The sequence below is a fragment of the Vigna umbellata genome, chromosome 1 (assembly GCF_029865625.1).
Source record: "Vigna umbellata cultivar VRB3 chromosome 1, Vumbellata_1.0, whole genome shotgun sequence".
Lineage (NCBI taxonomy): Eukaryota > Viridiplantae > Streptophyta > Magnoliopsida > Fabales > Fabaceae > Vigna > Vigna umbellata.
This window is the reverse complement of record NC_142165.1, coordinates 69,114,136-69,127,813: the sequence shown is the minus strand read 5'-3', so window position 1 is coordinate 69,127,813 and position 13,678 is coordinate 69,114,136. Positions and strand designations below refer to the sequence as shown.

Sequence of the window (13,678 nt, the reverse complement as noted above, 5' to 3'; positions counted from 1 at the left end):
AATTCCAAACACTACTCAGCTTAGAAAGAAAATGTTGTCCCATGTAGCGACCAAATGGAGGGATTTCAAGACAAGACTGACACGTGTATATGTCTTTGGGAGACAAACAACACGAGAATCTATGGGAACACTACAATTTCACACAGGAGGAGTGGATGCAGTTTTGTGCATCTAGAGAGTCTGCCGGCTGACAGGTTTGTCTCTTAACATCTACAGAGTCTTTAGTTAATGCAATTTATTATGATTTTACACTTATGAATATGCATGGTTTCACAGGCTAAAAGGTTAGCCGCCCAAGAAAGGGAAAGGCTAAATGATGCACCACACGTGTTATTATGAGGTGGTTATGCAAAACTTGAGAAGAAAATGAGGAACACTCGAGCGGAGGCCTTAGGACTTGAGTCCCCCGACCTAGCACCTGCACCTGCTAGGTACGAACTATGGAAGGCTACTCGTACTAAATCTGATGGGAGAATGACATCTTCCTTAGTTGCGCTTGATCTCACAAAAATTGTAACTTTAAACCAAAGCATTGCTTGATTGTGTATTTATCATCGCATTTTTCTTCTTACAAAGTTATTTTCATATGTAGGATGAGTTGGTTGAGCAGCAAACTCAAGGAACATTTGTTGGCCAAGGTAGGGACGACATTCTAACAATGGCCATTGGAAAGCCCGAGCACGCAGGACGTGTACATGGAGTTCTTGGGGCGATTGGTCTTCGTTGCTACTTTGGCCCTGCACAAAAAAACATTCAATCCATGAGTCAGGAGGCATTGAGGAAGATGGATCTTCAGTGGGAGGAAAGGCTCAACCAAAGCATGAGATCAATGGAGCAACGATTCATGGAGCAACTACAAGAACAAAAAGAAATTCAAAGAGCGCTGGAACAGAAGTTGCATTCCATGACGCAGCCCACCATGGGGTTGCCCACTGAAGCTCCCACACCACCTAGGGTCAGCACTAGGGGATCATGCTCTGCTATAAAGCCTACTGAGTACAGTGGTCAGTATGAGCTATTGGTTGATGGGGATACTCCACGCATTGTGGCTATCGGACGAGTACTTGAGGGAGGGCAGACTATTCATGGTGTTCCCCTAATACCCCACCACGTGCGTGTGACGATTGACGAGGTTCGGGATCCACAAGCTCAGGTGCCTGTACCCACTTTAGAAATTCATTTTGTGTGGGAGACCATAGGAACATTTATAGCCTAGCCTAAAGCATTGATCGTGTCACAAAATGCTACACCAGAAGTATAATATTTTTATTATTAGTCTTTGTATGTTAAATTTAAAAATATTTATTGATAACTTTGAAATTTTTATGTTCAGTTCATACGTCCCCACAAGAAGCCGATGCATCAGCCAATCTTAGATGAAGATGATGACTTGGCTGAAGCAAAGGATGATCCTCTAGCAAAGGTCATGACAAAATTACCTAGGTTGAACAGATGACCAGTAGAAGTGTACTGGGATAATAGAGTATTTGGCATCCCCCCATGTCCCAATATATATCACATTCAATGATGCACTAGAGATCATTGGGGGAGACAGGATGTTGAATATTTCCATCCTTCAACTATGGTGCATGTAAGATAGTTAATTTTGTCTTCCATATTAAACTTATTTACATTCTTAGTTTCTAACAACTTAACTTTGTTGTTTTAGGTACATGGACACAGTCATTGTGGACCAAGGTCGGTCTTCCATGTACGGATTTGTTGAACCTCAGACCATCAAACCTTCTGGTAACACAATTGAGAGCAAACAAAAGTATTTGGAAACATGGATGGCTAAGTCAAACAGAGACATATACTTTGTGTCATACATTGATAGGTATGGGTTGCTTGATGTAAAATTTCATTAAAGTTTTCTTAATTAGTTTACTAACTATTTATGAATCATGATAGGTCTCATTGGCAGCTGATGCTCATCATTCCCAAACAATGTAAAATTGTATGGTTTTGTTCGCTGCACAAGAAGATGAAAAATGACTTAAGAAACATGCTTCAAGGGTAAGTGTTTCTCTTTTTATGTTTCAAATTCATTTTGACCTTCACATTTTATGATAAATATAGTTATATTAATATTACCTTGTGTTTTCAATGTAAATAGAGTAATGGGTAAAAACCGAGGTCAGCTAGTATCTGTCCTGTATCCAAAGGTTTTAAGTCATTTATAGTTCTAATTTATTTTACTAGTTATTGAATGATCTAAATGCTTGACTATTTAGTTTGTCATTTTAGTATAACAAGCAGCTAGATTCATGGGAATGTGGGTACTATGTCATGTCTTGGATTAAGACCATCATTTGAGCTGTCATTACAGATGACTGGAATGAGGAAATTATGCTTAACTTATTTAAATTCCTAGTTTCTAACAACTTAACTTTGTTGTAAGATAGGTACATAATGCATCTTTCTTCATTTTGCAGCGCTTCAAGAGTATATCTGTTATACCAAAGGACGCAATTAAAAAGGTAAGACAGGAATGGACAACTTATCTTCTGCAAAGATGGACTTAGATAGGAAGATTTATTATTGTTGTTCAACATATTTAGATTTAGTTTAACTTTAACTTTTGATAGTTTAGGTTTTGGATTGTTTTTTAGTACTTTGTTAACTTCAAACGCGTTGATACATAATATTACAATGTTCTGGGATAATTTTCTGTTTTTCAGGTGTGGTTTTATTGCAAAAATAAATATTTTTTTTTAAAAAAATACCCACTAGACGTCTGTTAATGCCACATCGGACGTCTATAGACGTCTGTCAGTGTATACAGAGATGTCCAATGAATTACAGAGGCCAAACTTGTTCCACGGTCTTAGACATCCAACTAAACAGGTCAGACGTCCCATCAACGTCACCCATATTGACGTCCGATACGGGTTGGATGTAAAAAGCCCAAAATAACAGACGTCTAAAGTGATTTATGCACTAGTGTAGTACTTGACGAATACAGCAACCTGTATGACATTTACTCAAGTCTTACTATCTAAGATATTGAAAATAGTTGACGAATTGAATTTTTTTCTATAAATAATTATTGAAGTAAGAACTTGAATATGGTCCTTCTCATACAAGCTCATTTTCCTAAATAATAAAAAAAAACCACTCCTCTCTTCACCCAGAAAATGCAAAGTGAATTTATTGCTTCAATGTCATTAAATGCATCAACTTAGACCATATTATACTATCTTTTATTCTTTCAAAACAATTTAGTACCATTGCAAATGGTTACACCTAGACTTAAAACACACTAATCAATCTGAAAGCCACTAAAAAAATCACAGTGATTAGTAGCAACCACATTTTAAGAAAAAGTACTAGTTACCAATTAGTGAGATTTTCACAATCAGATGGGGTTCTTTGTCTTTGTTGTTGGATCCAACATCTGCATGTATCCGAGAACTCTGTGATATCTATAGTAGAGATGATATAGAAAAGGTAAGCTGGTGAGGAATATTTACACGTCACTACATCAGTATGTTTCCTACGGTATTGTTGTCTTGTCATAACAAAAGATATGGCAAATTGGGTTAACAATTTCATCACGAATTTAATCACCTATAGGCCTAGCCAAGGTACCTAAAACATTCATTTTTTTCATCAAAAACCTACCCATGTTGTTGTGTTATGATTTGTGAGAGGCCTAGTACAAAGTTTAATTATGTATTACTAATTTTAATGTCATGTAACCATATTATAGTGTCTTTCAAGTGTTTATAGATCATCTAAAGTAAATATTAGATGTATTCATTATAGAGCTTAGAAACTACTTTGATGTTTTAATAGTAAAACCAATATTGATTATTTTGTTCATTGTATATATATCTAGAATCTATAGGATTGAATTTTATGCAGGTATGCATATAGATGATCTGTTATTGAAAAAAAATGTTTTATATCTATTCTGGCAATAAATGGCATAAAAGTTGAAACTTTTATACCAATTCTGAAACTTATATAATACATCAAATATTTTTGTCAACACTCAATTTCGTCCGGATAAATTAATAAAAAGTAATATAAAAACAAAAAATAAAGAATAACAATAAAATATGTATTCAATTGGTAGGTAAAAAAAGACAAAATAAATGAATAAAATAAAATAAATTTTCTTTATTTTTAGACTTTAAATTAGTCTAAAAAGAAAAAATATGATAACAAATAATAATAAAATAAAATAAACTCAATTTTCTTTGTTAGTCCAATACACTACAAAAAAACATGATTTACCAATGGACAAGATCCGTAAAAAATAACCATTTTTTGTTAGTGTTATTGACGGATTACTAACGGACAATAATTCATCGGTAATTCCATTATTGGTAATCATTATCGTGGATATCGGCCTTTAGTAATTACCGACAGATATATCCTTTGGTAAGTTCGTTGATAAAGTCGTAACAGATTGAAATGCAATATGTATTGTGTTGATAGGGAGAGCAATATGAGTGATAAACTCATTCCCTAATGTGTTTGTTTTTGTTGATGACAATACATTGATTATAACAACACACATGTTTTCATGACACAACAAAAATGATACATGCTTGAAAATTGTTCATTTATATATGCTCTAATACATCTCTATCTGTTGTTCTGATACTGAACTATGTATTTGAAAGACTTTGGAAATATTGTATATTGATACGGGGAGCTTCTTTATCTGTTTAGTTAAATTCATTACTATCAACCTTTTTACAGTTTGATAAGGGAAAAATGGAAACAATTTGAACTAGAGATTATTGACAGGGGAGCATCGTTTTTGACATTATTGTTTAAATATGTTGATGGATCTTTGTTTGACTCATTGTCTCTTTGCTTCAAATGTACAATGTGTACTTATACCTTTTTTGCTAATGCCCAAATGGGGAGAGATAGTTGACATTGTTTAAAATTGTTTAATTGAATAAACAAGAAAATTAGTTAACATATCTATGAATATGTATCTGAATATATCTGGTTGAAAGCAATTTTTGTTTGTGCATTGTACATCATGGTTGTTTTATACATCATGGTTGTGCATCATTAAAAAGGGGGGAGATTGTTGATAGGGGGAGCAATATGAGTGCTAAACTCATTCCCTGATGTGTTTGTTTTTTATGATGACAACACATCAACACACATGTTTTCATGACACAACAAAAATGTGTATTTGTGATTGATATATATGTTGGTATATAAATGTTTTGTTAAAATTTGATTGGTCTGCATACTACTGTGATTATAATTGTGTTTATATCTTCTATATGCATACTAAATGTTTTTGTATGATAAAACCACAAGCACAAAGCAACTATGCATGAAATAATTGATTACATTGATATTGTAATCAATTAAGTTCATCAGATAGCTTATGTTTTAAACTGTGGCAAAACAACAAGTTTTAACTGATTACATTAAGTGTAAAATCGATTAAAACTCGTGTCTTTGCAGATATCTTTTTAAAATGTGTTGTGATGAGTTTTAAAGAAAAAATGTTTTCTAAATGCCTAAGTGTTGTGCTTAATCGATTACACTGCTAATTTAATCAATTAAGTCTGTTATTATTTGAAAATTGTTTTCATGCTTAGTCATATCAGTATTAACAGTTATATTTTCAAATATGTTGACTAGCATTGATTGGAAATCGATTTCATTAAATGTTCATTCAATTAGAACCGTCTGAATTGTAATTATGTTACATCTGCTATTAATGTAACCGATTACATTACTAACATAATCGATTAGTTTGCGTCTGATATGAGAAAACTATAAGTTGACCCACTGCACACTGTTCTAAAGACTTTTGATCATTTCTAACTTTCTTTTTGAATTAAGAAAAGAGATACATGTGTGTTGAGACACTCCAAGAAACAAGAAATACAAAAGTTGATAATCTTGAAGGTTTCTTGAAGAACGGATTCTAGTTTTCACTGCTGATCAACTACTGCACTAATGAGGTGTAGTTTTGACTTATCAGACTTCATGTTTAGCAATCTTGGATTGTGTTGTTCCTTGTGCTTGTGGCCAAGAAGAAGAGCGAGGAGTTCTTTGGACTTTGAGAGGTGTCTCAAAGGGTGATTGTAGGAGATGATTGTTCTTGCTGCAGAGTTTTGGTTATTGACTATATTATATTAGTGAGTTAGAGAGATGTAAAAACTCATGCCTTTATAGTGCAATTGGCTTTCAATCTAAGGTTGTTTAAAAGGACACTAAATGTAGGCATTGAGGCCGAACCAATATAAACCCTCTATTTGTATCTCTTTCCCTACCTCCTTTACTTGCATGCGCTTGATTGCTTGTGTTTTAAGATAGATTAAAGATCATTCTAATTTACCAAAAAGATTTAAAAAGCAATTGTTTTTATTGATCACCAATTCACCCCTCTTGGTAAAAGAAACAAGACAATTATTTTCTAACATATTGGTTAATTACCCTACATTTACACAATCAGACCTGCACAAAACAATATCCAAACCATAATGACACAATCAAATATGTGATAAAACAGTATGCAACCCACAATGATCCAATCAGACCTCCAATAAATATTATCCAAGTACATAGTATAAGTTCAATCAGACCTCCAATAAATATTATCCAAGTACATAGTATAAGTTCAATGTTGATCTTCAAGTTTAAAAATAATATCCAATCAAACATGTTCATCTATATTGACAAAGAAATTATATTTTTGTAAAAGATGATAATCATGTAAACACCATCATAATTATAGAAGAAGTATGTTCATAAAAATAAATAGCTAATAATCTAAATGACTTATTTACATATTTATAAGACTTGAAAGAAAAATAAGCTACTAAATTATCCTTTACAAGAGTAAAATTTTTTGAAGTTGTTCTTCCTCTTCCAATCTTCTAATCATAGTTCTTGTCAAAGGTCCATGTGACTTCCTCTAAAATGGTCCTCCATCAACAAAGGAAAGTTATAATTTTATTTACTTTTTCTCCATGAAAGGTAAACTTACTTCTTTGTATCTCGTGATATAATAAACAACTCAAACTTACGTAATAAAATATGTGGTCTACTTAAATAAACTCACTCATGTTTATATTTTTATTGTAATTTAAGCCATTTAGATAAGTAAACATGTTTTCCATTACATTTTTTTTTGTGTTTTATGCAAGAAAGATGGTAATAAGGATATGCTTACATTTACACTAAAATAAACTAGCGAAAAAACATGCACTTTAAGATAATCGGGTTATTTTTTATATAATAAAATTATAATTATAAAAGTAAATATAAAATCATAATATTGTTGTTGATATATTTTATTTACTTCATAAATAATATTTTATTAAAAGTATTTAAATTTTAAAAAGAAGTTCGAATTAAAAAAACGGTTAAAAAAAGTCACAGATAAAATTGATAAACGGTTATTTATTAAAGGAGAAAATTGAAAAAAAAAATACGTACCCTAGAAAATTGAATCCTCTTTATATTTGATATAATAATATATAGATGTAAATTTTGATAATGAGGTGGATGACAATGAAATAAACGATGTCCAACTGTGAGTAATTTGTCTCTCACGCCATACTTTTCTTATCGACTTCTTGACTCACTTTCCTAAATTTCTACTTGCACTTTATATTAAAAAATTCCTTGAGTTTCGTACTATACAATCTAAAAAAATTTTAAAAAGAAAAAACTTCCAAATTACTTAATTCAAAAAGTTATTTTTGACTTTTAGAGATAACTTCTAGATTCAAAGAGGGCAAAATTGAATTTTACTTTATACGGGGTGCAGGTGAAATTTATGGAGGAGCAGGAAGAAACTGTCATTTGTCTGACTTTCAGCAAAAAGAGTGAGCCCAATATTCCTCGATGTTCTACAAAGCCCAACATTGGAGGGTTACTCCCTCCACCAGGTTACACCTACACCTTCTTATTTCCATTCTATCTTACAATTAAAAAAAGCTTTTTTTTATAAGGATTGATTTAAATTAAAATCCGTTGAACAACACATCTTTCACCCCTCATTTAAAAAAATCCTAATTCTGCAGTCTTCATTCTCTTACTTTTCTCTTTCAACTATATTTATTTTATTTTCTAACAATTTTTTATATATAAAAAATATTACAAAAATTATTAAATTATGTAAAATCTACACAAATAAACATTTACAATATTCAGAAAATTAAATCTACAAAAAAATAATAATAAACTAAAAACAAAAAAAAATAAAAGAATTAAAACCTGAAAGCTTGAACGGATGTGGGAAATTCGTTTAACCTTCAACGGATCTCTAGATCTGTGGACGGATCTCAAGATCCGTTGAAGGCTAAATGGATTTTCCACATTCGTTCAAGTCTTCGTGTTTCTCTTCTTTTTTCTCTTACACAACACACCACATACATTCATTCATAGAGCAATATACAAAAAGAAGGAAGTTTTAACCATAAAAATATGCAAAAGAAGAATAAACAAAGAGAAAGAGGGAGAGAAAGGAGGCTCTATGTGTGTGAAGAAGAGAGGAAGAGAGAAAATAAGGGGATTGAGACTCTCTGTGTGAAGAAGAGAGGAAGAAAAAAAGTGAGGAGGTGGAGTTTGTGTGTAATTAGAGAAAAAGAAAAATGACAGGATGAAAACACTAAAATTAAAATTTTAAAAAAAGTAAATAAACTTAAATAATAAACGTTAAAAAATTTAACTTAAAATATTTTTGGAATAAAAAAAAATCTCAACAAATGTAACGAACATTTGGGAATTGGAGGAAGTAACTTTCCCAAATATTTTTATCTTAAAGAAATGAAATTATATGCAATTCTTTGACTTAAACTATGTAAGAGAAAAATGATGAGTAATCATTGAACAGAGAAGATATAAGAGATTGAGGAAATTCTTGAAAATTCACGGTTTCTCTGTATCCCGTTCTTCTACTTTTTCATTTGTTTTAACTGACTCTGAATTTCTAGGTTTCTTTTGTTTAGGTTAGGATGAACCTTAATTTGAACCTATTGCAAATGGTTTTCACTTTTAAATTTCATTTATTTTTATGGAATTTTAACTATTGGATTTTCTTTTAATGCTTTATCGTGACTGAATTTCTCAGGATTGATGTGATTTATGTTGGTCATTGGGAAATGAGAATATAAATAATTCAAATTCAATAACTATATAGTTCGAATGGCTTAGTGTATATAATTATTGAATTTTTTGTGTAGTTATTAAATGCATTTAATAACTATATAGTTGGATGCATTTAAGAATCCCTAATGCTATAATGTAATTGAAATTCAATCCTTAATGCTTTAATAACTATTAAATGCATTCAATTTTTTTTGTGTATTTATCATCTTAATGCTTTAATAATTTAGCATGTTTAAGCAATTAAAGTTTTTTTTAGGAATATCCTCCCTTTTACATAAAATAAAAAATAAAATATACGCGTGTGATATATTTATATTATTTTAATTATAAATACTACATGCATAATTTCTCTTAAATGATAATACTTATGACCTATAGAGCCTTGCTTTAATACTCTTGCACATCACATAGGTAAATAATACTTGATTTGTTCTTTTTAGAAGAAAACGTGTATTGATATTGGAGAATAACAATACATGTAAATTGATTCAAATAACAATAAATTGATTTTATTTTTATTTTTATTGTTATTATTATAAATAAGTAACCAAAAATACTATTGCTATATAAAAAAGAGACAACAGGCTAATAAATAGACAAGTGAATAATTTAATATCTAATCATGATTACTAATATCCAATCTAATTAAGTTAACAATTTTCCCACCTAATAAATGATTTGGCAGCAATTTGAGTTTCAAAAATCATCAAGGAAATATTTTAATTGGATTATAGGAAAAGTCCTACCTAAAAAACCAGAATTGATTAAAATTGAGGTAAACCCACCTTATTTGAACGGGGATAATAATGAAGTGGGATAGGTATAAATTTAAGTATCTCATTTTATTATTTTATTTTGGAAGTAAAAATTCATTGTTATGAATATGAAATTTTTGTAGGTAGTTGCTTGTTTTTTATTCTAAATATTAATTACATATTTTTTTATAAAAATAAAATCACATAATATTTATATATATATATATATATATATATATATAATTGAATATATAAATATTTATATTGTCCTTATATCTAAATTAAGAAATCAGATATAATTTATATTTATATAAAAAATTTAAAAGTCGGGACGTCAAATAATTGTTAGATTGTTATATTAGAACTTCTAAAACAAAAATAGAATAATTGTTGTCTACATATTTTAACTTTATTAATATATTTCTATTTTATATTTTTAAAATGATTAAAATTCCAATATATTCTAAAAATTACTTTTCGAAATCTAATAAGTTTTTAATGGTTTTGAAAAGTTATTTTTGAAATGTCAAAATTTTAATTCTACAAAGAACTTTTCAGGAGCTAATTTTCTGAAAATATTATTTTTATATTTATTATGGTGATACACTCTTAATTTTTTTATTTCTTTAAAAGAAACCCTTACAAAATGAAATTATTTGATTTTGAAAGAAGAAGTCGGAATATGAATTTTGTTATGTATTGACACTTTAATTTCACAGCGATAACAAATATTCCAAACTGAAAAAGTTATATGTTTGTTTTCTTTTAAGGAGTGAATAAAGTCGGACAGAATGATTTGTCCTATATGTTCTTCTTTTTCCCTGTTTCTAATTTATTTCCTTTTGTTTTTTTTTTCTGAAGAATGAAAATTGTGTGATTGGTTCATATGAAAGCATAAAAAATCGAAAAAAAAATAATACGATGAAAAATTAATATGACAATGGAGATTTTTCTCAAATATTCCTTCATAATATAGTTTTCTTAAGAACGCTTTAATTATTTTATAATCAATTAATCAATACCTATTCTTATTTATCATATTAATTAAATAAGTCAATATCCCTTTTCTTTTTCATTTCCCTTAATTTTCTATAAATAAAAGAAACTTCATCTTTCACTTTATTTACTTTTTTTCCCTTCCTTCCTTTTACACCCTCATTGTATCGTGTCCCTGATATAAAGAAAAACTTAAAACTTTCTTAGTAGAAGTTTCAGAATGTGAAAGAATTTTGATGTATTTTGTCATTCAATTGGTGAAGGGGGGTACGGGAAGTATTTCTAGGCTGCAAAAAGCAAAACCGTATATTTGAATCCAAATTCCAACAATTGACTTAAGTATAATTTTTAGAATGGGTTTTATTTTCCTGCATCTACATAATTTCTATTTACACTCATAATTTTTTAAATGACTATTTTACCTTTTATAAAAATAACTTCCAAAACTAGATCTTTGAAGTTTTTAGATCACGTTTTTTAAAACAGAATTTTTGAAATGAGATTTCTGAAACCCGTAAATTTATTCTACAACACGTTTTCTCTCTTTCTTTCTTCATCTGCATAGACAATGAAACAGCAATGGTATGAAGCGGTGAGGGAGAGTTTTCCATTGTATAAGGGTGTAGTTAGTAATAGTGGGCGTGAAGAAAAAAAAGTAGAAGGGTTTTATTGGTTCAAATTACGATTGGCTTATTTATATGAACTAACATGTTGCAGTAATTTTGTACTTGAATTACCTAGCCATCAAAATATGTTTTCAAAACAGTAGAATATATTTTTATTCTTTAAATTTTAACATAAAATTTATTTATTTTTGTTTAAAATTATGATATATTTTGATCTTCAATGAATATAGTATTTTTAATTTATATTAAATATTTTTATTGTCAAAAGTGATTTTTTCTTTGATATTAAAACTATAACTGTCAAAGTGGATAAACAACTTAAACATAAAACTTTTTTAACATGTAAAATATATTTGACGTAATTAAATTAAAAAAATTAAAATATATTAAAATTTTGAATAATTTTAATTTCTCATCAAAATTTAGTATTAAAAACATATTTTACCATTTAAAAAACTATAACAAGTGATATATTTTTTAAACAAAAATGCATTTTTTCTCACAAATATGCTCCTGTGAGATTTCAAAATTAACCTCTTGTTTTTAGTGACGAACATATTGTAACTCATGTGTTAATTGAAAAACTAATAAGATATAGTAAACTAAAACGAATAATGTTAATACTTAAAACTCTTGATCAACCATGATATATCTGCATTTTGGGAGAATAAAAGTTTTCCCCTTTCGTGTTTAGAGAACAATTTATAAAGATACAAAACTATTGAATTTCTTCACCAACAAGATTATTGTAGATAAGACTCTAAAAGGCAAAAGGGTAAATTATAGAAGAAGTACTTACCTTTACTTTATTAACCTTGCCTTAATTTTAGGCACATAATGCGACACATGTGCATGAATAGGTTCAACGTTTCCACATAAAAATGATAACAGAACCAAAGGTATTGATAATTAATCAATTAATTAATTAATAGTTGTCTTTGACTTTATTATGAAACTATATATATACGTTTCTGTGTTAACGAGAAAAAGCATTTTTTACAAGAGTAGAAAAAATAAAATAAAAAATTACCGAAACCTGAAAATACGAAGTGAATGAAAGAAATGTTCTAATGGTTTAGACTATTCCAAGTGAAGTTGGGAAATGGAAACAAAAAACAAATTGTTTTGAAGCACACAGAGAATTTGTTGTGTTGAAAAAGGGAATCTGTGATAAATTTTAAAGATGGTTTGTGTGACCAAAATTTTGCCATGGATGCCACCGAATGAAAAGTTTATTCTTTAAGTAAACGTTTGGTGTTTAGTGTTTGTTGTGAACCACTAAACAATTCTATTCCTTAAGCAGAATTTGAATATGATTCCAATTCTGATGTTCTCACCCGATAGTCCCATCTGGTTTCACAATTAATAATACGCGTCAGTTGACCGCTCATTGGATAAATACAACTTTACTGAAAATTATAAAATTCAAAAATAAAATCATTAAAAATAAGTGATAATGTATCACTAATATATTTTTCCATTTTATCATATTTTTATATTAGACTAACTTTCTTAATTTTCTATTTCTACTTGTTACTATTTGTAAGGTCACTAGTTCTGTCTTACTAGGGATAAAGACAGTAATTCATGTAAGATGTGCATAATGAGAAGTTAATATAATAAATATCAAAGTTATTTTATGCACACAGATATAAAATCACTTAATTAAATACAAATTACTTTCTATATTAAGAAAATAAATAAGATATTATTATTAAATCACTTTTATCCCATTCTTTAACTATGTTATTCTTTTACAAACTTGTATTATATATTAGAGAGGTTAATTTGATCATAATTTATTAATTAATTGTAGTCAACTTTTGAAGACTCTCAAATAAGAGGACCAAAAAAAGTTTGAGACATGCTGGTTTGAGTCAAAGGTCGAGATATGTTGTCTTAGAACGAAGGTCGAGACGAACCAAAGATTGAGATCGACAGTCCTACATCGAAGGTCAATATGGGTCGAATCAGGTTGAAGGTCAAGATGAATCATTGTGGGTCGTAGGCTGTGAGACACATGTCATGGGCCGAAGGTCGATATAGGTCAGTTCGTCAACTCAAGACAGATCAATTGAAGGTAAAAATGAATTGATCTATAGTGAAGGTCATAAAGTTTATCCCTAGTCGAAGGTATACAAAAATGTGTACTATTTTTTTTAAGAAAAAATAAAAAGATACTATTCTTTCTAA

General features: G+C 29.3%; 1 pseudogene; it reads left to right on the top strand.

Moving 5' to 3' along the window:
- Positions 1-366: 366 nt before the first annotated feature.
- LOC148206159 (uncharacterized) lies at positions 367-1,868 on the top strand (annotated as a pseudogene).
- The last annotated feature ends 11,810 nt before the right edge of the window (positions 1,869-13,678 follow it).